We start from the raw sequence: 25450 nt of genomic DNA, 5'->3' as shown, positions 1-25450 counted from the left end.
GATCATATATAACTTGTGGGGCTGTCTTCTGTTCCTGAACATAGTGACTGGCAAGAGTTGTAGGTGAGAATAAGTGTTGCACTGTAAGACACACCCCACAGCCCCCTGCCTTTCCTAAAGAACTCAGGTTACACTCTGTATGGGCTTTATTCAGTTTTCTTTCCTACCAGTTGCTCCTAGAAACTATAAAGATTTAATGTTAACTACTTTGTCTTGTATAAATTCTTTTTTTTTCTAGACTGTACACTGTGTTATGTTAAGGAAGAAGACCATAGATTCTTTGATACAGAAGAGGAAGAGACTATAAATATTGCTAGATATAGTTTAATTTAAAATGGCAAGGTAAATGTAATACATCTTTAATTTTGTTTCTAATTCACTTAACCATTCACTCCATATTTACAAAACCCACTTCTCATTTACGTTACCATTTCAAAATTATTATATTCTGTAGAGCACATCTAGGAAATGACCTTTCTTCGCTTGAAATGCTCTAAACCTAACATTTCATAGACTGTAAGCAGCACTCCAGGGACACATTCTTTAATGTACTGGATATTGCTTTCAAAGTACTCTTAATTGCCTAAATTAATAATGGCTTCTTTTTTTTTCCTTTGGTTCTTATAAGGGACAAATGAATTTGAATCACTCTCTAAAGAATTGAATCACTGGTCATCTTTTTCTGATTACTTTTTGCATTCACTGCAAATTTAAAAAACCAAACACAGCGAGGTCACCTTCAGCATGTTTTTTGTTTGTGAGGAAAGCAAAGGGAAGTGATGCTAACCCCACTTATCAGTTTTTAGGAAAGAACAGAGCCTGTGAAAACTGGGGAGACTTATGTCAGCTCTAGATCGCATATGTATATATAAGGGCAATGTGATAGATTCTGAATAGTATAATGAAAGATATATTTTTATTCAACTGAAAATACTGATGTAATAGTACTGTTGTGTAAACAGAGGCCAATACAAACAGATTCCTGACCTAATCTGAAAACTAGAGGAAAGTATAAGCCTGATTTGTGAGTCTTGGTTGTTTTTTTTTTAGGAATGTAAAAGTAAAGCAGATGTAAAATCTTCCTAGTTGGTGGTGTTTGGTGTGGTTTTTTTTTTTTTTTTTTAAGCTGTAAGCTTTATTCATTAATGTGAAAATCTGTATTATAGAATGTAGATGAGTTTTCTGTACTCCATCTGGCAGCTCAGAAGAGACAGAAAATTAGTCAGGAACTTTATTAATCACTTGGGGATCAGCTGAGTATGTAATTAGCCCAGAACAGCTTTTTAAAATGTTACATATAAGGTATGCTAAATCAATTCCAGCTCAATAAATCAGGCTTGTTTGCAAGCTTGAACTTCCAAAAGCAGTACGTTCTGAATGCTGATCTACCAGTAATTTGATAGAAAGTTCCTTACTGGTGGGTATCAGTGTTTGTGTCCTTAGTGGTAGGACTCAAATTAAAAAGGGAGATGTGGGAAATGAAAAGATTGAGAAATTGTAGTTTAGATAGCCTCAAGTGCTAGTGACAGACTTTGAGGAAAGCAGGGTATGGCATTCAGGTTTGTGTTTATGACTTGGCCTCTTATGGTACAGTGATGTGCCTTTTCAGGCTGTACCTGCTAATAATAGAAAAAGTATGATAATATCTCATGTCCGGTGTTAATTGCGACCACTGGAGTAACATAGTGAAACAAATGGAGCAGGTGGAAGCAGAATAAATACCTATGGTGATTTAATGTAATGGTGTCTTTAAGAATTTTTTTTCCCTCTACTGTATTATAGCTGCTATTTTAATATCAAAGTTAAATTTTACTCTTAAACAAACCAGACGCATCCTTTGATTATTAATTCAAGGAAAATTAACTAAACTAAGGGGGGAGGAAGAGTATGAGTAGAATTTGATGGCCTGTTTCAGTTCTTAAAATTTCCTGTGTAAAGAAGCTTAAAATGAGTGTAAGTTCTTTTTAACATAAATGTATAATATATTATAACGGTGACAGCTGCAGTCGAATTTTTTGTTTAGAGGGGACTTCTACTTCATTTTATGTGGCATTTTGTCTGGAAGAATGCAAGACAACATTTAATGCTAATGTTCTTTTAATGATATCTTCTCTATTTTTTTTGAAAGCCTGGCCGGCAGTGTCAGTGGTCCCAATGCAGTGTATTTTCATGAGACATGGATGCAGTGGTTTGTTCTGTAGGCTTGTATGTTGGTGTTAGAGGCTAGTTACTAGTTCTACTTTCAGCTGAACCATACAAGCAATTATGGCAAATACCTGCTGTGAGAACACTCAAGGTAGTCCAGCTTTGCAGCTAAGAGAAGCTTACATTATGCAAAGGCTTACTGAATTTGTTAATCACCAAATGTAATACTACAAAATTGTTGTGTATAAAGTAGAGAGATACCTTTTAGTTACTTACATTTTAACATGATGGATTTTAGGCTATCTTGAAGTGCCTAGATAACTAGAAGTGAAAATTGTCTACTAGCATGGCAGAGAACGTATCACATATCCCCAAACTCCCTCTCTTAGTATTTTGGATTTCTAGAAGTGGAAGACAAATCTTATTCTTAAAGGTGATACAAATGTTTAGATATGGCTGGGTCTTCAGTGGGCTTTCAGTGGCATGTACAATTTTGCATGCTTTTAGTCTGCGTGTATGTGCTGATGCATGAACAACGGTGTATGCTTTGCGCTAACATCTTAGTCTACATTGTAATATACTAATACCTGCATACATACAGCTGAAACTCTTAGGTCCAGCGTGTAAAGCTGTCATCACCTGCGCATACAGTTGAAGTTTGTCAGCCCTTCATAGTGGTTACTAGGACATCTGACTATATGTATGCAGAATTGTGTGTGGAGTCCTGGACATGTGTGAGTGAAAATAGGGCTCTTTCAATGCAAGTGATAAGCTGGTGAAAGAAAAAGAAAAAAAAAAAGGGTGTATAATACATAGAACAATTCTAGGGAATAACAACTGAATTTTCTTGTGTCATTGTCATATAAAACTGAGGACATTCACAAATATTGCATATTACAATATCTGGCACAGGAAACTAGGTCGAAGATAATTTTAGTTCTGTACCTCTTATTCTTCCTATTATTGGGTCTTGTTGGGTCATAGTTCAGGTGGCTGGCTGCACTTGGAAAATGTAGAGCCTAAAGTGGCACTTTGTTTCTATGATCATTACCAAAACCTGAATCATTTTAGTAAGAGGAGAGAAATTTCCCAGAGCAAGATTTTTGGTATGCTTTAGAAGATTAATCTCACTTTCATCAGCAAATACATGCATTATCTTAAAGGAAGAAACATGCTACCACAGCTGGGACTCTGAATAACCCCTCAGTTTGCTTAATTGCTTAGTGTTGCTTTTATAATTAAGACCCTCTAACTTGTCACATAGTGATAGTGAGAATGGACCCTGAAAAAGGCTGGTAGTCTCCTACAGTTCTGAGTGTTCATAGGAGTGCATTAGTCTTCTATTATTACTGCAAAAGCAATAGAGAGAAGTAGAAAACTGATTATTATGAAGTGCCAGAGTCTATATTGTTCAATAGGCAGCTGATAGTTAAGATAACAAGTGCCATCAAAAGGAATGAAGTTAATCTTCATTGGATATTGGAATTGGATATTCACCATCAATTATAACATGGTGTGTTAGAAATCACTTTATTTGAAAGTTAAGTTATACAAGAATAAACTGGAAACCCTTGGGTCCAAAAGGTATTCACAGTCTTAAGAACACACCAAAGAGATCTCCAAATGTTGTAATCGTGTATGCCTGGGTTAACTTTTTAATTTCCTGAATTTCTGTCAGAAAAATACCACCAGCTGAAATGAGCAAGATCTCAGGGAGGACAAGGCAATACTTTGTAAAATAGCTTTTGAAGATCTGGAAAAGCCATTCTCTGTACTCCTGTAGTCTGTACAAAGATACTATAGTTTACAGTAATTGTTTTAATGTACTTTCTGTGCATCTCACATACATGAGTGACAGTTTACCAGGATATCTGGAATTGATTTCAGTCAATAACAGTTTGGAATCAAGACCTGAAATGGAACATACTGCATCTTTTCCTTTTTTTATACAATAAAAGCGATAGAGGGAAAAAATCCCATCCTTTTTTGTAGTACATTTTAAAAAATCAACATACATGTAACATCAACAAAACCAGTACTTGGGGATTTCTCCCTTTTCAAAAGGAAGCTTCAGCTTCTTTAGCTTTCTTCAAAGATACAGTAATTGACACATCCACTGATTTTACTAGTCTTTCCAGCATTCTACAGTATTGCACAGATATCAAAAATATACTTTTGAAAAGATTAATCTAGAAACATTGTTTTAATCAGCTGTGTTTGAAAGAGCTGGTTTCCTGCATACATGGTTTTCCCTGTTTTGCTGCCGTTAGTCTGGACAGTGTGAATTTGTGGTATAGCTGAAAAGGACATTACAGCTGAGTGTGAAGAAACTCTTCTGGCGTGATATCTGTGGCAGACTATATCCTTTACTCATATATGCAACTTTGAGGAATTTGGCAAGCAGTTGATCAGCCCTAAAGGTTTTTCCCATAAGTTAGTGGGTCAAAACTGGAAAGATTTTATGTAAGACAATAATTTTCTGATACATATGTGTGGGGTTTTTCTTACATACCACCATCTTTTTGCTTGGTGGTGTTTTGTTTTTTTTTTTTTTTTTTTCTTTTTCTTCTGACATTGTCCTATGATGCATATTTGGTCTTGGACATATTGATGTAAATCTGGTAAAATTAGCTTTTATTATTATCTTGTAAGACACAAAACCAAAACACCATTTTAGAAGGAAACATTGGACTTGCTGGAAAAAGGACCCTTCTAGGTCTATTGAGCACATAGCACAGCTTATCAAATGGCATCCATAGAATAGTTACTGCTTGTGAAAGGTGCACAATAATCATAAGCCATTTTTGTGGTTCATTAGCAGTTAGAAACTATTTTTGAAGTGGTGTGCAATAGACAATATTTTCTCAGAAGCCTATAAAACAAACAAAAAAAAGAAATCTGATTAAAACAGTATCATAGAAAGCACTGGGTTGTGCTGTTATAACTCAAAATCTCATTAGACTATAACGAGTTAAAGGGAGCGCAAATTTTATGCTTCAGCAAGTTATGAGGGTCTCTGCCATTTTCAACTGTAAATAATTAGTTCATGCTGATGATACCTTAGTTAGTTCCTTCTCTTGCAGCACAGTATATTGAAGCAGAGCAATCTGTTGGATGCAGATAAGCATTTACTGAATGTCATTGTAAGGTAATAGGAAATTGTTCAGAAATCTCCACTAAAGCTGAAGTTGAATAACTGCAGGAGCAAAAACTACATACTAATGGTCCAATTACATCCACAACAACTTACACTTAATTATTATTTAATAATTTGTAACTAAGAAAGTTTATATGATGGTGTGTTTCACTGCTGGATTACTGAATTGAATTAAACTGTGTAGAAAGTGAGGAGTATGTTCTTTTTCCTAGTGTAGTCTCCAACAGGCATGGGAAATGGTGTTAACTTCTGCTCAGTTTGGAAGCATGTTTATTTCGGTTTAGTTAAGTTAGTGATGAATGCATTAAATGTTACTAATATTTTTATTTTTTTTGGCACAAGACAAAATTACCTTGCTTCCTTGAAATGTTGATAAGGTTATTTGTGGAGATATTGGGCTGTTTGCTAGTTAAATACCTGTATTGTTATATTTCTTATTTTAAAACTGAAGTGGAATGAAATAATTGTAGGCATAGAGCAAATTGAAGCAGAGCCTGGAACAGATCTGCATATTTTGAACTGGAGTGCAGTTGTTAACTCCAAAAAGATGTTTTCTTCTGGGTTTACTAACAGGGAATTTGGAATGTTTTTGCAAGTGGGCTAAAGATAAGCAGCGTGAGCGTATTTTAAAGTGTACATATATATCTTGGTTTTGGTTTTATTTTTTTGAAGAAAAGCACTAACAAATCCCTGCATAGGCAAAATACAAACATTTGTTGAAACCTACACAATATTAAGTTTCTTCTTTTACACAGCAATCTAGTGCTGAAAAAGGATCTTTAGGTTTTTGCACCTCACCAAGTACTGTATATTACACTTCTCAAAAATAAATTAAACAGTTTTAACAGAATTTCAGAGTTACTTGCTGGCAGAAGACTTGGAAGAAATTAACCTCTGAAGTCACAGAAGGCTACCATATGAGCCTGAAGGTGAGTGTACTAATGTAGTCTTTCCTCTCTTCAAAGTGAAGGAGCCAGGATGTTTTCCACAAAAGACCGCCTCCTTGGTGGCAACCTTGTCACTAGCTGTCTGTTCTGATTTTGATGTTGAGTCTGCTCATTGGCCTAAAGTCAGGATGAGACAAAGCCAGGAAAGAGGCTTAATCAAACACTGTGATATTTAAGGGAGGTGCTGATTTCTAAGAGGTTATGATAGCTAGAGGGAATAATTTATATGGTAACATTTGTCTCACTACTCTTCTCTAGGAGTAAATTATCTTTCTTTGCTGAGTCTAGGCTGTCTTAATGACATTGGATAGTTAAAAAAACCCCCATGAAACAAACAAATAAAAAACTTCTAAACTGCAGCGAAATAATTTGTAAAGTCTCTGAGTACAAAGTAAGACCTTTCTTTCTGTTCTTACAGATCTTTTTCAATACAAAGATACTGTAAGTGACTTCTGCTGTGCTGGTATCAATCAGTGGAATGTTAAAAACAAATAATAGTTTTCAGGTAATTCTTTTCACTTTGTGTTAGCCATACGCAGAGCTGTACTTCTGCAGGTTTATACAGCAACAGAATGTTGTCCTTGTATGGCATCTCCATTTTAGCTGAGCAGGATGAGAGACTATTTATTTGTTTGTTTATAAATTGCTGTTCAAACTTACTCTGTTTCTTTTATACTTTGGAGAATTTTCAAACCTAAGATTGATTCGATATCAGTGAAGCTCATGAAGGAAATTTAGAAGCTTTTTGGTGCTGTACCAAGATTCTCAGTGGTGCTAAACTCCTTAATTCTCCCTTAACGCCGCCTTTCCTGGAAAGCATTCTATGATTATTTTTTTTCCTTCTTCCTCTGTGGAATCCTCAGTGGTATGCGTATTTCCCTTTTTCTGTGTAGAAGAAGGAGTCTTTCAAGCTGAAAGTAAATAGTCTAGTCCTATCTTTCATTGTATCTTCAAAACCATAAAATAAAAGCAATAATAATAATAAAAAGTAATTCCAAGGAGCTGTGTATCTTTAAACAGCACTGCTTTGCCAATATGAATGGGTCCTTGGCAGACATTAGAACTAGACTGAAAGAAAAGAGTTACCTGTTGCTTTGGAGTCTTTTGGGATAAACAATAGTGTAAGACAGGTGAACTGAATGAGAATACACAATATGCTGTACAAATGGGCTTAAAATCTGATTGTTATACTGGACCTGGCTTGTATTACTGAAGGCTTGTAGAGGACAGGTTATTGTCGCATAGTAGAGGATGGCCAGGTTCAGAAAGCTGCTTTTGACTGTACTATAATGGTTATAAATAAGCCCTGCACAAAATACTGTCTGCTGACACTGAACAGCATGGGATTCATTTACACTGCAGTGAGTGATACAAAAGGAAAAAAACTTCTGAAGAACTGGTAAGTGATGTTAAATCAGAAAGCTTTTCTAGTAAAGAGTAGGTAGTATGACAAGAAAAAAAGATAAAAAGCTTTATCTGTTGCTTAGGAGAAAAAAACACCTTCCGAAAGAAGGGGAGACATGAAATGAAGTTCATACTAGACATAAAAGTACGTAGGAAAATGGAATGTGAGATCTGGAAAAATATTCAGAAACACAAATTTGAAGAAAAAGGCATTATTACATCTGTGTGCATAACGTAAAATGGTATAAATAGTTGACAGAGCTAAAGTTCAAATTAAAAAACCCCTATATTAAAAACTACACAAGAAAATCCTTAGAGAAGTGCCCCTCCTTGTAGAATTATGGCTGATTTAAAAGAAATACTTGTAAAATAGGAAAATGACTGTATGTTGAAGACAAGTATGTCTAGTGTTTCAGTTTAGAAATTCTGCTTATTTGTTAATATTACATACTCTCTTCCAGTCTGTCCAAACCCAGTAGAAATTAGTGGGCATTTATAGGATGATTTGGATGATCCAAACAACATGGAAGAATCTGGCTTTATGTTGAAACAGCTGAAGTGATGCTTTTAAAAATGTTAACAACTAAGGATCTGTTATGAGCATAATTTGTTTAGAGCAATAGGTTTGATACCAACATTTAATTAATCTGGGTTGATTTCTAAGGTTTTCTTTATGGCTGTATTTGACAATTATCAGGTGAAAATTTAATATAAGATTAATGTTATTTTTAAGATGATACATTTACAGGCATTATTACAAAACATGAAGGTCAGCTGAGATATAAGTTTGTAGGTTTCCTTTGAAAAGAAAGTATTTGTTGTCATTCCTGAATTGATTAGTCATAATTTTTCTTTCCTCCCCCTAGCTTTTTCTTATTAAAAAAACAATGTTAAATTTTAATGACCAGTTTTGTTTGACCTACCACTGTATAAATGCAAAAGACAATGTAATAATACTCAATATTACTCCATTAACCTTCAAGAGTTTGTACTCACAACTAGATCCAAGATTATATTAGCAAACCAAGTTCGTTACAGGCTAATGCTATTTTGTGTAATACTCCCTGTAACATATCCTTAATTTATGGCATTAATCATCAATGACAAACATTTTAACCTTTTATGGGCTCCTTTAAATTGGTGAAAATTAAGCCTCACAGATGTCAAATTACTTAGATTACTGCTATTGATGGCCAGTCTGCCAAATGAATGAATGTGACTTTCTGCTATGGTGCCTTTTGTGAGGTAAGTTCTATGAGAATCAGGAAAATAATATATTTCCTACCTTAATCTAGGGTAAATTCTTCAAAGGGAATTCTCCACGGGAACAAAGTGCTGGAATTTTCAATCAGATTACTGAAATGTTCATCATCTTTTGCTCTCCAAAGAGGTGCTGCTAAATCGTGTGTTCTCAAAATTGAATTACTTAATTTACTTAAATTACTTAATTACTTTAAAGGACAAAAGGAAATAGATATAGTAAAATCAAGAAATCTTTTTCATTTTCCACTAGATTTATGAGTAGGCTTTTTGGATGTGAGTATGAATATAATTATCCCAATATGTAGAATGAAAGAGTAGACCTCTCTCTCAAAATTGTTAAATGAGCAATCTAAAAATGACGTAAAATTTTAAATTCCCCCAATCCCATAGAGATAATACTAGAAAGCTTTTTGAAAGCTCCTGTGTTGTATGATGTTTGTGTTTTCACTTCACTTTTTAGTAAGTACAACTGCAGCTTGCAGCACTGGATTTTTATATTGTAAGAGTTCATCCACTCCTGTCGTTTTTTTCCCCTGAAGTTATTATCTTCTCTTCATGAAGAAATAATGTAATTGGTTGTGGTAGAAGGCATTCAGGGGTCAAAAATAAAGGATTGGGATGACTCCAGGTGGGGAATAAGCATTAGGAACTAATATAATCTCTTAAGAAACAGTCCTGTAAGTCTAATGAGCCTTTGGCTCACAAAAGGAAAATAACATCTAAGCTATTTGAACTGCTTCTCTTTCTAAGCAACATATACTTTCCCCTTCCTACCTCCTCCCAACGATTCCTTTTGATACAAATATGCTTCTAATTGTATAATGAGATTTTTGTGTCTTATATGAAGGCAGAAGAATACTGCTCAGGCTTAGGCTGCCTGCAACAATGGGCAGAATTAGGTTTTATAATAAACATCGTAAAACAAGAAAGAATGATCAAAAAGTGATAGAAGCTTATAGATAGCAGTGGACATATTTTGTATGTAGTAGGCAAATGCTGATCATTATTGGAGTGAGTTAGAAACAGACGTGGTTTCTATAAGACAGTAGAATTTAATTTTTTTGTTTGTTTGTTTCAGACTGTTAATGGCTGCTTTTGGGATGAAATAGCACCGTCATAAATATTTTGTTGCATTTTCTGTAATGCTTTTATTAAAAACCTGAGCAAAAAAATTCACTCCTTTTAAATAAAAGTGGTATATCTTCCACTGAGTGAGAAATTTCTAACACCATTTGAATGTTTACAATAAGAAAAATCAAGAGAAGTGTCTCTGTGTGTGAGTGTGTGTAGGGGGTGAATGAGATGATCCCAGTGTATAACAGAAATAATCATCAGCTAAAAACATGAGTGAGGGGCAGAATTATTTAAAAGACAGGTGGGGTGGAAAAACTCTTTCTCTGGGATGCTTTTGAGCAGCCATAAATAACATGTTTGCAATTGCTCAGTTTTTCATTTTGCTGCTTTGTTTGGTAATTAAAATAGTTTAATTCTGCACTCTCTGGAGAGCAGAATGAACAATGAATTTGTGAGATACTGACATGAGTCAATTCTTTTTACGTCTCTCTGCCTTTTATTTATATTTATTTACTTATTTATTTACATGTACTTTGTCAGTATTGTTGGTAGAACTTGCACGCTACATGTGTGGCTGAAAAGTGATGGCCTCCTAACTCTTCCTGCCTGATTATTTGTAAAGAAGCGTGTTATTGCCTTCTTCATGCTACTTAGAATAAAAACATGGGCCAGGATAAAGCATGGGCCTATAGATATGGTGCTCCTATGGCTTGAGGTGCAACCAGAGCATGCACGTAACATCTCAAGAGGGAAGACTGGTTGCTAGCACACATTAAAGCCCATGCCACTGCTTCTTTGTTCACCGTGCTAGTCAGATTAAACTGACACTGGAATGTGCTGTCATCAGATCTAACTTTCCCAGTGTACATGTACTGAGAGCCAGTGTAGATGTACTGAGAAAAGACTATCAGTTTTATTCCAATTTTAGTATCTTGAGAAGAGTATCAAGACTGAAGGCTGTGTTGGGTAACAGCCTAACTAAAAATAATTTGCTTGCAGGAGAAAACTTCTTTTCGCTGATGGTTCATGGGACTTCCTGTGGAGCATTTCACTGTCCCCTAATTTGAAATGAGATACTGCAATATCATTCACGATCCAGTCTGTGTGCACAAGGCAGGATTAGCAGGACCTGCGTCATACACAAGAGACTTTATGCTGAAGGTTTCACAAATGATGAATGTGCTTGTCTTGAAAATAACATAGTTGATGCTCCCTGCTTCAGTCATTGTTTGTGGGTATTGGACAGTCCTGACTAGCATTTGGAAGTAGTCTGTGTCCTGTAAGTTAAAACAAAAGATCAGCATGTCTGCTTCTCTGTGAATACAGATGAAATAGATGAATATGGGGCTTGAAACTGATACTGCATGGCTTTGAAAGTTTTATGTAGATTTAGCTTAGGTTGACAGCAGGTGTGCAGCTCTAGTGAGACTACTTTTTAGAATGCCATTTTTCTGACAAAAGCATGTAGTGTGAACTGATGTAGTTGGCTATATAATCCTTGCATTAATCATAGTTTCAGTATGTGGTCCTTTTTGGAGTTGCTAGCTGGAAACTTGTGGGGGATCCTGAGAAGGACCAATGTCTTGGTAGCTAACACAGTATTCTGAGCATATTCCATGGTGCAAGTCTGTATGGGATTACCTGGAAATGACAATTATCCTTAAGTCTGTGGCTGAAATTTAGTCTCTTTGTGAAATTCACTTCTGTGTGTCAACCAGTATTAAGCCTTTATACACTAAAATTGTGCGTAGATCGAGCAGGAAAGCCTTGAAGGAAGCTTTAATGCTGAATGTGTCTGCCATGAGTGGACACATGGAAAAGAATTCATCCTGTTCAAACAAGCAGAACTATTTGCAGTGAAAAGGACTGTGGAATCTAGCACTTGAAAGATGGGAAGGCAGACAAAGAGTACCATACTTAGTTGATTTTTTTTTTTTTTTAATCATCAAATGTTGGTCTCCCTATCCTGTACCAATTCAGCTTTGTCATTGCATTTGCTCTATTCATCTTGCAGTTGTGGTGATGGGGATCTGTTTATCTAACTTGTTTATAGTGCTTCAGGATTAATACTTTGGGACCTAAGTCATGTCATCCTTTGTAACAAAACAGTGCAGGGTTGTATATTACCTTTTGTACTTAAGTAGTAAGTCAAAATTTTTGTGTTTCTCTGTTTAGGAGGAAAAAGACCATCCACCTCTGGCTTATGCAAGAGATGGTAGTTGTCTTTGAGGTGGAGTAACTGTTGACTCAAAATCAGCAAAAAGAAAGTGGATTGCATGCTCTGTTTTCTCCAGCACAACTTGGCTACACTTCTTCCTCTTCCTGTCCCTTGTGGGGTTTATAGCCTCTCACACTTGGAAGTGCTGGTTTGATTGGAGAAGCAGGTAAGGAAACTCTATGTGCTCCTCAGAAAAGCTGTGGGGTTTGTCTGATGCGTGTATGAAAGGAGTGCAATTATTCTCTACACCTGTTCATGTAGTTTTGTTGTCCCTCAGCTGTGGAGGACAATAATAATTGAATAATTTAAATAAAATATGTTTAGTTAAGTCTGAAATAGGTGGTGCTATATGGTTTTGGGCTTCAGGTCTTCAGAAGCCTAAGGGCAGGGGTTGCATTCCCTACTCTTATGTGAGAGGATGAGCTCCATGGTTTCTTTCCTGAAATGGAAACTGTTAGAGGAGGGGCTAGGAACCCCCTCTCCTGAAAGCACCTAGCAGTATCAGTGAATTCTATTAAATAAATCAGTTGTCTCCTGACTATATTTGAGAGTTGCTTTCAGGTTAGGGGTTTGTGGTCATCTGTCTTACAGCACAACAGAAGTCTGATCAGGGCACATATGCACTCTTTTAGCTCTTTTAGCTTCTGTAAGTTATTGACTGAATGGAAATAGTTTGAATCTGTAAAAATAAAAAACTTGATTCATGTTTGTGTGTGATGTACTTCCCACTTTCTGCATATTTCTATCCTTATGCACCACTGTGTTGAAAGAAAACCTTCCAATACATTTTTTTTACTTTTTTTTTTTTTTTGGTCCAAGTGAGCTATTGAAAGAAATATTGCATTATATTATTATAACAAGACAAAGCATAGAACCAGCTCTATGATCAGAAGTCCAGCATGCCTGATCGTTGCAGGGAAAATTTTAGTTGAAGTAATAGTACTAAAGTAGCAGTGTGCCATTTTCCTTTCTGTGCTGGTAAAGGTTACAGAAAAGTGTTGACAATCCTTGCACCCTATTGATCTTCAACAAATTATCTTTTGGTGGCGTAAGAAGCCACATGTGAATTGGAGTTGCGTTAAAAAGTTACAGTGAACCAAGAAAAACAAACAGAAACCTCCTTTAACTCAGTCTGCAAGTAAACTCAGATTGGCACTCAGGTTTTTCCATAGTGTGGAGCTGGCTATTCTTCCTAGTTGTCTTTGCCTTATACACTTAGTTGCAACAGTGAAGTGTGTTGCCTTATTCAAAGAATACTTCAATCAGAAGATAAAAGGAATTCAGATGTGGTAGCTGGTGAAAGGGAACCTTTTAGGTGGCAAGACAACTATAAATCTTTCCTAAATATTAATGTATTTCTCCTTCTTCCATCAACTTGCAGGCCTCTAACACTGGGAATTAACAATTCATTGTACTCAGCTGTGATTGCTCTGGATTCAAGTAAAATTTAATAACCCATAAACCAAAGGAAATTTTATTTTTAACCAGATGAAGTGCATAATTTTCCTCCCTCAAGTATTGAATTCTATTTATAGTAATGAGTTTAAAAATTATTCACAGTTAATCTAAAATAAAATATTTACCATTAAAAAAATCAATTTGAATGCAAATTGGAGTGACTCTTCATTAAAATGAAAATGCATATAAGCCTAAAAATTTCACTTGCACTTATTAACTATGAAAAACAGTTATTGAAACAAAACTTTTCATCATAGAAACAATAATGGTGGGTAGAAAGGCTTTTAACAGCAACAGCACTAGCCACACCATCCTTTTGGGAGTTGCTGGGAATGTCTCTTTCTGTAAGGACATCTGCAGCTTTGAAAGCTTTTTGAAAGCTTTGCTTGTGGCACTCTGGATGTTTTGTGCAAAGCCTGTGAGAAGGGTCATGCTTTTTTCCTGTTCCCTCCAGATATGCACCTCAGTGAAAAGGTAATCGCGCTGTAGGAAAGAGCATCAGAGAAACCGCTTGCATTTCAGTTTATGACTATGCTGTTCTAAGACTGTCTTCTTGATGTGGCACATCTGTATGTGACTGAGACCTGTCACAAGGGCAAAGCAGGAAGGAAATAAAAAATTAATTAAACTGATCATGAGTTTAAACTTCCATTGTGTTGTCAGTTCCATTGCAATTTTAGGCAATACAATGCCACTAATGTGTTTGTTATGAAAGGTGGGCTTATCATCTTGGTAGAGAAACTAAAAGTCTGTGGTTTTGGAAAGTACTAGTTTTGTAGTTAAGTATCTGTTTAACAGATACTAAGTAGTCCTTATGAATGTGTAGCAAACAAATGTTGAGCTTGTGTAGATAGAATTGAGTTATGAAGCTGAGGGAGTGAGTCTTTTACTTTAAACTCCTCAGAGATTATTGAAGGAAATCCTTTGCTGATAAACTCACAGAGCATATTGAGCAGTCTTCGAATTGGGCATTTCGAGTTTCAGGTGAGGCATGATTAACTAATGGGATTTCTGTGGCATGCACAAAGTAATTAAGAAAAGGTCGAACAAGAAGTGGAAGTGCTTTTTTTTTTTTTTTAAACTTTGGTGATTGGATGGTGCCCTAAATCAATAGGTCTGAGTCTGAAATTTGTGTTGTATTTTTGTATCACTCTGATTTGCTCATGGAATTTGAGGTTCTGTAAAATGGCTACAGCAATATTCTTTTTAAAGAAGATTTATGTCTTTTAATTTTAATGCTGTATTAATTACAGTGTAATCTTTATTTTTTAGGTTTTTAATATCGAATATAAGTTCTGTGGCTTTGTAAACATGTGGGTGTTTTTTTTTGCAGGGGGGATGGGTTTTGTTTTGAGGTTTTGTTGGTTTTTGCTTTTTTCCCCCCTCTCCTCACTGCCTTGGACTGATGAGGGGCAAAGGTAGAGTAGGTAAAAATAATCCCTTTATTCTGAACTTGGAACTGGCAGATTTTCTTGCAGGAAATACCTCAGAGCAGAAGGGATTTCTCATCAAGGTCTTGCATTATCCTATCCAAGAAGTAAGAAAAGAATTGGAGAAAGTGATCAATAAAGGAAACAGAATAATTCAGAAATAGAAACAATGAAAGAGAACTGATGTGGTTGTCCTGTGTAAGTCATGGGACTTCACACTCTAGTTGAACTCTAAAGAGCTGAAAAATACCTGTAGTGGGGAAACCTTGGTCTGACAAGTTGGTCATAGGATGTTTTAGGAGTTGAACATCAAAGATGACATTGGGCACCTAAATGTAACATAGCAGCTTTTTGTGCAAAAGATGCAGATGGCAGGAGCATGTAATTTCCTGTGTTCCTGCCTAACTTCTCTCTCCTTTGGAAGCCAGGAAAGCAAAGTATGGGAACTTTTTTTTCTATAATAAATTTACCATTGATGAAAATGTTCTATCTCTCACTGTAGTTGAGTCAGCCAATTAACTGTACGTAAAGGTCATTCCTACCAAATGCTGAACGTACTAAGTACATTTTTTGACAGAAGCAAGGTCACCTGCTCCATATGTTTGCTTTCACTGTTAATAATGTGCACATTTTCTTCTGAACGTTAAGCTAAATTAAAGTAATTATATGTGACAGCTAATTTTCTGAGTGATAGGGAAGTATTTAGGGAGTAGATTTTTAATATTATGAAGGACCCATCTATAAGTTGAAAATTGCAGCCTGGTAAATAGGTTTGTACTGGTGAGGAGAGCTCACCAAACAGGTCAGCTGAGGGAACAAATTATTGATTAAGGCATTGAGATGTGAGGATGTATATATATATGTGTGTGTGTGTGTGTGTGTATATAAAATATATATGTAGGCAACATGTAGGGCCGTGGAAATTGAAAACTTAAAAAGAAATACACAGTTCTTTTCCAAAGACTGATAATTCATCCAGATACATTAGTTTTGAAAGAATTATTGTTCAACTATTTATAGTCACTTCTTCCTATGTTATATGGCTTTCTTAAGAATTTCTGCTTGGCATATGAATTGTAACTGCTGATTTGACCTTTCAGCTACTGTAATCCAAATCCCTCCATCAAATGGAGTACAACATGGCAGTAATCAGACTATGCCGTATCTTAAATAGCTTCAGTGATGGTGCTATATGTTGGCATTCTTGTGGTTTTTATCCTCATGGAGAAAAACAAAACTTTTTCTAATTCTCACATTTGTTTTAGCTTCTGATAAGAGGATAGGAGGTCTCATGTTTTTTTGTTCATCTCCCTCAAACTTCTGCAAGTGAAAGCATGATTACTATGTGTTTATTGATCAGAAATCAGTGCATATTTGTAGTATTAATCAAGAATTTCCCATTTAGGATCTTACAGTGTTTAGTGAAGGGGACCTCATTGTTGGCTCCAAAAAACCACATAAAATATGCTGCATTTATCACTATGTACCCATATGACCAAACACTGTGAATCTGGAATTTATAGAACAAACAGATACTGTATCACTAAAGATCAAAGGACACCACAGCATCCTGAAAGAGTACTCTTTAAATGTTGATCCATAATCACAATTAACCACCTTTAGTTATTGTTTATTAAATAGAAAAAAACCCTTTTTTATCTTCATTTTTCTTTATACAAATAGTACGCAAAGAAGGTTGAATATTAAGTAACACTCTTTTATCTTTTTCCGTAGGCAACTTTATGTGTGATGACAAAACCTAGGAGAGAACTCTAGTATTAATTTCCATTTACAAAAATATTTATTACAAATGTATGGAGCACTGTGTTCCACAAGTGAAGTGACTTTTCTCTGATGTGTTGTGGAATCCTTTAGAAAGTTACTGAGTATTCAGTTGTTGCCATACTGTTGGGAGGTCATAAGAGGTCATTGGACACTAAGTTGCTCTTTTGAGTGGACATGATACCTTGTTGAGATATCAGCTGCTATGGTAGGAAGGGTCATATGAAGTACAAAAGTGTCATGAAGCCCAATTCCAGTAAATGGGTGTTATAAAGTAAGCCAAAATAACATAGACTGTGTACTAGTGCTTTTCATTTAACAATTTGGAGGCCACTTCATGATAATTCAGGAAGAAAAAAAAAAAAATTCATGCGTAGATTACATTAGCTCAGGTATGAAGGAGAAAACTGGTTTCTTTCAAGTGTCTCTCTAATGTAGATGTCGGCCACTTCTTTTCTGAGAGAGAGGAGGCTTACAGTGATAATTTAATTTTGTTTTCAATCTACAGTTCTGAATTAGCAGTGTATAACCTAGAGTTTGAGGGAAAAGAAAAATCAGTTATCTGCTGGCTCTGGTTTAGCTGCAGGAATGGAGAAGTTTTAGCATCTGATATCTGTCTGCTGTCTTCAGTTTTGTTTCAAGTTTCAGTGACTTGAAAGGGCTCTTTACAAGAATGCTGATTTTTCTGGGTTCTACATCACTTCCCCCATAACTCCTGATGTATCTATCTCTACCTCTGTCCTGCTTCTTTGACCACCTTCCTCTCGTTTTGCATTTCCATTTCACCTCTTACTGTTGATCAGCAATCCTTCATGCAAAATTCCCAAGGACTGTAGATGGAAATATGACAACATGCACATTTGCAGGAAGTTCAGCAGACATAAGGGAGCTGTCCATTCTGCTTCGCTTTTCCAAGCAAATTATATTTCAGAATATATTCTCTTAATAAATGTGATCTTAGTTGACGCAGTAAAGTTGCTATTTTGCTTTTTAAGTGCTTTAATTAAACACGCTTTTTCTAAGGCTTGTAATATCAATGGTTTAACTTAGTCATGCAGTGATGACAGCACATTTTGTTTTTATAGAATGAGCAGAGATTTTATTTATGTTTTATGCAAAATAATGTAGCCAACATAATTAGACAGTAATTTGTGACTTCCAATGTAAACATTTTAGGAGCTGTGTAGTCAGAAGTGAGCACTAATTAGAGAGCTGTTAGCTAAACATATATAATTGGGAACAGACTGACAGGCTATTTCAAGCAGCAGGCTATTTATAACTCCATGCTGTTTTTAAATTATATTTTGTTTAATAGACTTTGGACAAAGCATAGGAGGAGAGTTTCATGACTTGATCTGCACTTTAATTTCTTTAAATAAAATGAAACCTTGCAAATGTGAATGCCACACAGGCTAGCTGTGATAATTAAAATGTATTATTAACTAGATCACTCTCTGGCTGTGCCATTTTCTAATTTCTTTAGGAGTGTGGACTCCCTGAAGAGAGTTATAAATTCAAGTATTACTTAATTATGCTTTTAACAATAAAGGGCACTTTAATCAGCAACCTCTCAAAAGCCCTTGTCTTGTAGTGATTTATTCAAACAATGAAAAAGTCAAGAGATACTTATAATATAAAGTCTTCTGAAAGTACAGTGTACCTATTCACAGGCCCTAATTTATGTTGTAGCTGTTCCTGTGGACACTTACCCTTCAATATCAATATAAAAGTATTATTATAACTGTTTTCAGCTGAGGTGAGGTTTACTACAAGGATTTTTTCCTTTTTAAAGGAAAACTTAGAAGATATCTGGGCATTGTGATCATGTGTATGGATAGGATGAATTCTGATAGTGGTGCACTAAAGTATGTGTTATGTTTCAGAAGGTGAGAAAAGTGAATGTAGCCGAATGTAGCCTGGAGACAATTTTAAAGTTGAATGGGAGTTTTAATCTGGATTTTTGAGGGAGAAGTGTGTTAGTTTCTTTTTAGGATAGCTTACCTTTGGAAGCTGGGAGAAGAATTGATTAGGGTGCTGGAAGGGGTCCTGTGAGACTGGTAGAATGCTGGTGGGTGTTGGGAAGCTCCCGCTGCATGTGCAGGCTCAGCTCAGGCCCCAGCAGGGGCTCTTGAGGATGAGGTAGCCTGTAATGGACTTTAAAAGTTTCCTGGAACTCTCCATGTGTAGAGAAGAACCACTTGTACAGTGAAGAGTACTTTCCAAGAACCAAATGAATAGAGCATTCCTCTTCCAAAGGATTTATCTGTAAGACTACATTTTGGAATAAATAGTGATCTACTGTGCTGCTCTTCCAAGGCAGTGCTATTGCATGAGTGAACTGACTGCACTTAGGCAAACAAATGATTGGCAGGGCTGATGTGAGATTCTTCATGCTTATTTTAAAAATGTACACATACACTGAGTAACACTGTTGTTGCTTAAGTCTTCTCTGGTTGGTAAGTTTAAGCAACTTACCATATGATAAAAAGGGCTATAACAAATGTAATAGTCTCTATTCAGCTATGGTTTTCAGTATCCACATGCTGTGTTTTGTTTCGTTTTACTCTTCTCCATGTACTGTTTAACCCTTTGATGTAGTGTCTCTCGTTTTATTTTGTTCTAGAATAAATAAGTGAACCAAGTGGAGAAAAGAACTGGCCACACAACCCCCGATTAAAAATTTTTGTTGAAGAAACTAAATAAGAGAGGAAGTCCTTTCTTGTAAGTATGACTCCATATATTTAAATTCATTTCCTTGACATTTCTGTTCAAACCTAGCCTATATTTTTGCTTGTTAAATGTGTGTGAATCCAGTTTAACTGCATACAACTAATAAATTGTTTGGATTTATGCTGCTGCTACTGAGAGAATCTTTTGGAACTGGAAGCCGTAAGTATCTTTGTATTTCTGAACTGATCAAAATGTTAATTGACATTTATGCTACTGTAAGATCTACATGTTCATCGTCAGCGTCCTTGCCATGTATCTGTGAGTTTGCCCTTAGAAACTGAACTTTCTCATTTGAGGTTTTATAAATAGTGATTTTGGTTCCTAAGCAAGAAGTACCACTTTTTCAAATGCTGGCTACAGAGATTGTATCATAAAATTTTGTCAGTTGTTACCTTGTATTATATTCATCCCTTAAAGTGAAGAAGAGTAGGCATGATATGTTTATAACTGTTCGTCTTTAAACAGATATTAAATACTAGGGACTTAAAAGCTGCTGTATTTTTTTGTATTTGTTGTTTTTGCCTTCTTATTAAAGAGACTCAGGATGTCTAAATGAATCTCCCACTAATCCCTTTATAATCCCTGGCAGTTTATGAAAGCTGAGAATTAAATACTATTGAACATGCACGATTACAAGAGTGATAAGTCATAAAGAAACATTTCTATCAATGTACTTCAGTTATGGGAAGTTTACATTAATCAAAATGGCAAAGTATCAACCAAAAAGATTTACTAGTACTTCTATGCTGTAAAGAATTATATATGGTGTAGCTTGTCTTTGAGAACATTATAGGTGGCTATAAGTGCTCATAGTAGGTTTAAAAGAGTTTCTAGATCATGACATATACAGAAGTAAAATGAAAATATTATTGACAGAAAATTCCAGATGTATTTTAGGGTCTGCTTTAAAGAAAATATTGTCGTAAGGGATTGATACAATGCCTGTTTTTCAGAAAATTGTATTTTTAGCTTCTTTGGTTTATTACTTTTAACAGCCTGCATTACTGTTTTGTGCTGCACTTAGTGTCTGTTTTCATGTGCTCATTTTCAGTCAGCTGCTTTGATGTCTACCAGATTAGTAAATCCACGTTTAAAACATGGTTTGGGTGTAGAAAAATTGATAATCTAACTATGTATATCCTTGAATGGAGCTGTGACTGTGGGGAGCGGTAGATTTGGTAAAGTTCTGTGCTTTTTTTAAATAGTGCTATCAAGTAATTTATCTGTGGCTATTTGCAGAATTGAGCAGGTTAAAATGTTGAAGATCGAGCCTGCTTTTATTTGTACTTTTAAGACACATTGACTCATCTTGAACTCATTTTAACCCGAACTAGGTATAATAAGAACTGTTTTTGTGATAGCATTTGCCTCCTGTTCTAAAAAGAAATCAAATGAGATGGAGGGACAAGAATATTGCCTTCAGTTTACACACTTCTCACTTTAATGAATAAATATACTCTGCAGATATGGAAAGTTAAAATCATATAGAATTAAGACTTAATGATGAATCAGGGCAGATTCTGCTGCAATTAAAGTTGCTTCCTATTTGAGTTAGTTTCTTTCAAAATTCAAATAAATAACGGTAAAATCATCTTTTTTCTTATATTCATCATAATCATTGCTTACATTGCATATAAAATAGGGCTGTGTTAGTGTGCATAGGAAGAAATGAACCATCCTGATGCAGAAGCCAGAGGCAGAATCAGCATATTTAAATCAGAGCCTTCTCAGATTTCTCACGCTGTTGCTGTGAAGTGATCACACATCAAGAAGATTGTGCGGGTACAATGTGAAGAGCATGACACAGTTTTTGTGGCAATGTCATCTTTGCTAGGAGCAGCCAAAACTATTTATGTGTGAACGGGAATTGTAGTTGAAGAACAGCATTCCCTTAGTTTTAGCTTTTCTGATGAAAGAAAGCTAGTTCCAATAAAATCTAAACCCCAGATAATTTTGTTTACATTTTAGTGTGGTTTCACTAAACTTGAAGGCTGAAGCTATCAAATAATTTTTGTTTTAAGTATTCTAAAACTAAAGATAAAATTCTGTACATACTCAGAGAACATGTGTGCAGGTAGATGGAAAGCGTTATTCAGTTCCTGCTAAAGCTAGTGGGAAGTTGATCAAACTATAGGATGACATGAGAGACCTCCCAAAATATAGTAACATTTTAGGAGGTAACTTTTTAAAGCCCCTGTGTCGTAAGATGTCTGACTCTTACTCTAACTGCAGATAGCATAAAAATGATTCATTGAGAAAACGTAATTTCAGTGGTGTATTGAGAGATGCCATGCAAGAATAGTTTAGTAGTTATGGGTCCTACGTCATTGAACAGCACTGTGTAATCTTGCTACAGTTGTATAGTATAACAAACTGTAGATGGTGTACAAAGATTCTTTTAATCAGAAAGATTCTTTTCATTCATGGTTACCGAAAATGAAAATTAATGGTAAATTAATGCGACTGCCTATATCAAACTGCATACTGATGGTCATTTTCAATCTATGGTGCATAAACTGGAAATGGGAGAAGGCTGAGGTTTCACAATATTTTTATTTTTAAAATTTTTGTTGCGTTTGTTAAGTCATTATCCTTCCTGTCCATATCTTAAATGGTTTTCTTCAGAACTGTAGCTTTCCTCATTGAAATTACACATATTTCTGAAAGTAATGTTTGAATACAAAATGTTCAGTATCAAAAAAGTGGCTTCCAATTAAAAAATTAGAAAAAGAAAATTAGAGGGAAAGTAGACTATCTTTCTTGGCTGTTTTGACTGTTAATTTTTTCATCTCAATTCTCTCATTGAAAGTTCATGGATTATTTTAGCTTTGCTTATTTCTGATTCTTAATCTAAAGGTTTAGTGATTCATTGTAAACTATGTTGGTTTTTTTAATGATTAAAAACCATTGGATAGGAATAGTTTCTGATTTTTCCATTTCTAGTAAAGGAAGTTTGAATGTGCTAACAATAAACACTATGGCTACATCATCAGCAGAATTGTTTGTAAAAGGTAATTCCTGTTTCTTAGACTATGTTAGTGTTCTCACATTTCTGTGCTACGTTAAAAAAGTAAACTTTATTAAATTTTTCACAAGCAATTAATTATGAAAGCAGTGGGAGTAGTAAGACTTGGTTTCCAATTAATGGTTGAATTCTCTTAGCTAAAAAGGCAAATCAGCAAATGCTGATTAAAGTTTTTCCTATGGTTGGGATGTTCATAACCCTTTCTCTGGTGTATAATATGAGTTGGGTTCATATTGCAGCCTTTAATAAAACTTCTAAGAGTGTAACTACCTTTGAGATGCTTATCCAGATATCTTTGATTCAAATTGGCAGATACGTTTAGAGATATGAGGAGCACAGTTGAACAGATGTGCATGCATGAAGAAATGCACAAGCTCTCAGAATATGCTGGTTTGCCTAGTTTACTAATCTCAGGCTAAAGGCAAACTGAGAGGCAGACACAAGGCAACAAGTACTTCCTGCAAAAGCTTCAGTTCCAATAAATTGGGTTTGTGATGAAAAAAATGTTCTCCATAGTCTTTAAAACTGGAACCAAATGGATCCATTTGTACCAGGCAGGCACTTCTGACCATCTGAATGATGACTGAGTTATTTAAAAAAAGATACAAAAAGCACAAATCCAGTTCTTTATCTGAATAAGCATATGATAAAGGAAAGGGCCGGAATTACTAATGAAAGGGCAGCTTTGCCATAAGAGTCACGAGTCAGTTGGCAACATCTGTTCTCTCTTCAGATAGATATTTCTTTTTTTGAATCACCTGTCTTAATTCTTAATTTTTGCTACCTGGGTTGTCTTCATCTCTGCATTAACATTTCCCTCTTCATACATTAAACATAATTTTGTGGATGTATTTTTGGAATTCTGGCTGAGATGGCCTATTAAGCATTGTAATTAGTCATGACATCATTAATAAGTCTGAACAAGCCAATTACGATGCATCTGTGAACACTAATTAGTTCTAGAAATGCACAGATATTAGAAACAAAATGTATTATACATTTTACAAATTCATTCCTTGCTGGGGTTGGGGTGGGGGTTGGGGGGGTGCTGCGGCAAGGGAAGGAAGGGTTTTGTTTTACTGGTTGGAATTTGGTTTACCCTGGATTTCTCCTTCCTCAACAGACTCTGAGAAAGTTCAGATATTAATTCCATGGCCAAGCATTGAGAAAAGTCAATGAACTTAAATCTAAAGATTCTTCATCTCTTTTAAAGAGAAATTCTCTAAATAAAATTTATAATAACTAATACTACTTAGGATGTAATACAAACAGGAGACTGTATTATGTTTATCAAGATTGTATAGTATTTTTCTTTTCTATGAATCTATTTCTATTATTGGAAAAGTTTATAGCTTATTTTAAGATCCTGCCTACTTATTATTTTGATCCAACTGGACTCAGGAGAATTTCTCTCAAGTATCTTTATTGCTTGCTTATTATTATATTTCTACATGCTACTTGCTAGTAAGAACACATCGAAGTGACCAATTGGTACTGAAGTCATAGCTGATGACAGCTGTTACAAAATTCAGATCACTTTTTCTTATTCCAAAAGCTTTTTTAAAATAGAACATATTTCTTTTCAGCTAACAGAAATGACTCAATTACTGCCATTCCTGTTTTGTAGATAACTACAAGTTAGCTTTTACGAGTGTGATTTTTTTCAGATATGGTTGTGGTAGGTTTTTGGTTATGCAAATTGAAACACAACAAAGAGATCTGATTTCTGCAAGTGAAACACTTAATTGGACTGAGTGACTGGCAAAGATGTGATTCTATGTCAATGAGAAGTATTCACGAATTCAGTTGGAACTGTGTGAAGACTTATTGTTAGAAAAATCAGAAACAGCAATAGTCCACTCCCCTGCACCCCTCAAAGAATAAGTTTCTGTTACAGATGCACCTTTTTCTTCAAACTTCGTAAAATTAAATCAAATGTTTGGCTGTGTATTTGAAGATGCTATTTTAATTAGAAATTGAGCTAAATTCAGTTACAGATAACAGGCTGCTCAAATATGAAAAGTAAGGTGACCTGAATGAAAGCTTTTCATCTCACTAAAGATAGACTTTTTTCAGCTTAGTTAGCTTGAAGTGAATTTTTCATCGTCTTTGTTTCATTGTTTACTTTAAGCTGTAAAAGAAATGATTTATACAGTTCTTGCACCTGTTTCTGCTGAAATCCATGTCTCAGTAAGGTGTGTAAAGCTAGGTGTTTTTAAACATAATTGTAACCCTCCCACTCCCCACCTTATTCTGTTTTTAATGTAATCACTTAAATATCCATGAACCTAGAACCTAATGCAAGCTTTAGTACTTGGAGTGAGAGACTTGGTAGTAATATATTAACAGAACTAGCTAATAAAACTTTTGCTAAAAATTTTTCTAATGGTCCTAAGATTTCACTGTAAACCTTCAACTGAAGAAACATCATATTTCTCAAAGAAGTCTGCCTGTCCATATCAAACTCTTTTCCAGCTGTTGGGAAAAGTTAAATGTTCGCAAGTGCTTCAAATTAGATTTTGACAAGTGCTGCAAACAAGTATGTGTAAACATATATTCTGGTAAACAGGAATTTGCCTCAACACATTTGTAATTCCTGCGTGCTATTTCATCAAATTTCATTCAAGAATAGTTTTTAGTCAAGAAAATATCCTCTCTATTTGCAATGGGATTAACATGTGTTAAGATTTCCCAGATTTGGCTTTAGAACCATCAGAAATAACCAAAAAATAGTCTAGGTTAAATATAATTTTATTTTCTTTAAACACCAAACAATCAAAGGCTCAGTCAGCTAAGGAGTTTCTTGAGTTCTTAAGG

This window comes from Charadrius vociferus, unplaced genomic scaffold, assembly GCF_000708025.1.
Source record: "Charadrius vociferus isolate BGI_N301 unplaced genomic scaffold, ASM70802v2 scaffold341, whole genome shotgun sequence".
Classification (NCBI taxonomy): domain Eukaryota; kingdom Metazoa; phylum Chordata; class Aves; order Charadriiformes; family Charadriidae; genus Charadrius; species Charadrius vociferus.
The sequence above is the reverse complement of the archived record's forward strand: the minus strand, read 5'-3'. Positions refer to the sequence as shown.